Raw genomic sequence first — 2,829 nt, 5'->3', positions numbered from 1 at the left:
TGTGGCTCTGGAACCAGGCAACTTGGTTTTATGTCCTGGTTCCTCTGCTTCCTAGGGTTTATCCCTTAGCAAGTTATCTAACCTCTCTGTACCTCAATTTTTTCATCCATAAAATGGAATAATGCTAGTGTCTCCTCTGTAGAATTTTTATATTGATGAAATAATAACTATGAAAGTACTTAGAACAGTGCCTGGTATTTAATAAGAGCTACATTAATGAGTATTTGCTGTTTTAATCTATTTATACACATAGTTCTGTCTCTTTAAGAGAAAACCAGGTCACTAGATTTTATCTGTTGGTCTCTTAGACTGCCATTAAGGTATGAAACTTGGACTTCTATGTTTTGAATGCTTTAATGAATTCATATTATCGAACAACCTTAAGAGAAGAAAATACATTAAAAAAAAATCTCTTTCAACTTTAGAGAATGAGCTTCTAAAAATGAATACTTGGTTTCTTTCCACTTTGAAGTATAAACAAAACCCCCCAAATTTTGTTATAATAAACCAAACAAAAAGCACATAAAATCCCTTAATTCAGAGCTATATTTAGAAGATAGGGCAGATGGCAGATAATTCATATACACTACAACCGTTAATGTCACACACAAGAATTAAAATGTGTCAACAACCAGCAGCTGGGCAGAGCATTCCTGGCATCATAGTTCACTTCTACAGCGCTGTGCTGTGCAATTCAACTGCAGTTACAAACAGAAAAACCCTCACGTCTCCTTTTCCTCAGATTTGTGGTTTTAAAGCGTATCTCCCATGATTCCTTCCCATATTCTTCCCCCTCTAATCACCTTCCCTTTATTATTTGTCCAAATCAGAGGGAGAAAATAATTTTTAGAAAAGCGACAAGCTGTAAAAAGCAATGCCTTTAACAGGAAAACAATACTGGTGAAAATCCAAATCACCCAGAAGTTACACCTACCCTCCTTGCCCAGTCAAACCAAGGGGCGTTGCATCTGTTAGTACCATATGGTGGGTTATCCGAGAGCCGAACAGAACTTCCGCAGCACAGAGGCCCATTAGCCAGTCTGCCTTGCAGGCGTGCATATGAACCAAGGCTGTGCCGGGGGCCCTGGGCCTGCAGGGGGGTATTGGCTGCTTATCAGGCCTGACCCCATGGCCTTTGCAGCTTCTCTGTGAGGGCTTCAGGGAACTTGCATGCTGTTCAGTGGGCACAGGGAGAAGGGTTCACGTCCTGGAAATACCTTGCATGATGGCTCCAATGGCCAGCAAGTAATTTCCGCAGAATTCCTCCAGAGATGCCTTTGGATGGGGAGACGTGTCCTTCCTTTAAGAGGCGGGGGTTGAGGGCCCTGCAGGAGTCTTGAGAGCCTGGGGCTGAAGTCATTACTGACCCAGGGCTCAGCTCCAGCAACACCCAGGCACCTCTGGACAAGCCGGGTCCACAGGTCCCCCCCTGTGCCCTGGGCCTTGTTTGTGGCTGAGATCCTCTTAGGGGGCTTTTGGTGAGGACATGAGCTGTGTTGGCAGGGGTTCAGTGCAAGGCAGAGGAGGGTTTCCTGTGGTTGGCATCCACTCTTTCAAGACTTCTTTCACTCTACACAGACTGGCTTTACCTTATGGTGAAAGTGAAAGTGAAGTAGCTCAGTTGTGTCCGACTCTTTGCGACCCCATGGACTGTAGCCTACCAGGCTCCTCCATCCATGGGATTTTCCAGGCAAGAATACTGGAGTGGGTTGCCATTTCCTTCTCCAGGAGATCTTCCCGACCCAGGGATTCAACCCGGATCTCCCGCACTATAGGCAGATGCTTTACCGTCTGAGCCACCAGGGAAGTCCTTACCTTATGGGGAGAGGAATAACAAAAATTGTCCGTCTCCACCTCAGTGGTTTTTAACGCTCCCCTGCCCAGAAGTTAGTCTTTATGTGTATATCAGCACCAGCATAACTCCTTTCTCCATGTTCAATAAGATGATAAGTTTCGTTTCCTTCCACCTCTCCTGCCTCCCCAGTCCTGGCCATTTACTAAGAGCCAGGGGCTTCCCTGGTTGCTTGGTCGATAAAGAGTCTGCCTTCAGTGCAGGAGACCTGGGCTCAATCTCTGGGTCGGGAAGATCCCCTGGAGAAGGGAATGGCAACCCGCTCCAGTATTCTTGCCTGGAGAATTACATGGACGGAGGAGCCTGGCGGGCTACAGTCCATGAATTCGCAGAGTTGGACGTGACTGAGCGATTGAACAACACAACAAGGGCCCCTGAGCAGTGAGGGAAAGCAGGCATCCCTGGGATCTCTCCAGCACCTGAAGGGGGAGCCTGGCACCAGCTGGGAAAGGACACCCCTTGTGTAGGAGGGCACTGGGCGGGTGAGTGGGCGAGGGTGTAATTGCAAAGGCAGCTGCAGGGACTGTTGCAAGAGGTGGGCACACTGGGGGCCAGGAGGACCCTGTCTGGCCCCGTCATGTGACGGGGTATCGGGCATCAAGCCCGGCTGCCCCTTCCTCCAAAGGGACGCTAGATCAAAGCCCCCGGGAGCTGTGCTTGTTCGGTTCTCAGCTTGGTTCTTGCGTGGCACACACATCTGGCGGTGTTTGTGCCTGTTTTCTCCCCAGGGCCACCCGAAGCCCCTGCAGAAGAACCTTTGCTTTCGACTGCAGGTAATTCCGGGTAAGTAACTCTACCACAGCCGGAGTGAAGACACCTGCGCGCTCCACCACCTGGGCTGAGCTTCAGCCTTGGCCTGGCCGCGCCTCTGCCCCTGGTTCCCAGGTGTCTCTTTCTTTGCCTGCCCCTCAAATGTCACTCTTGCTAAGGGGCCTCAGGGGCCTCAGACCCCTCTCAGTTCACACTTTTCCCTGCTG

The sequence above is a fragment of the Bubalus kerabau genome, chromosome 14, assembly GCF_029407905.1.
Source record: "Bubalus kerabau isolate K-KA32 ecotype Philippines breed swamp buffalo chromosome 14, PCC_UOA_SB_1v2, whole genome shotgun sequence".
NCBI lineage: Eukaryota > Metazoa > Chordata > Mammalia > Artiodactyla > Bovidae > Bubalus > Bubalus kerabau.
Note: the sequence above shows the minus strand (reverse complement) of the source record.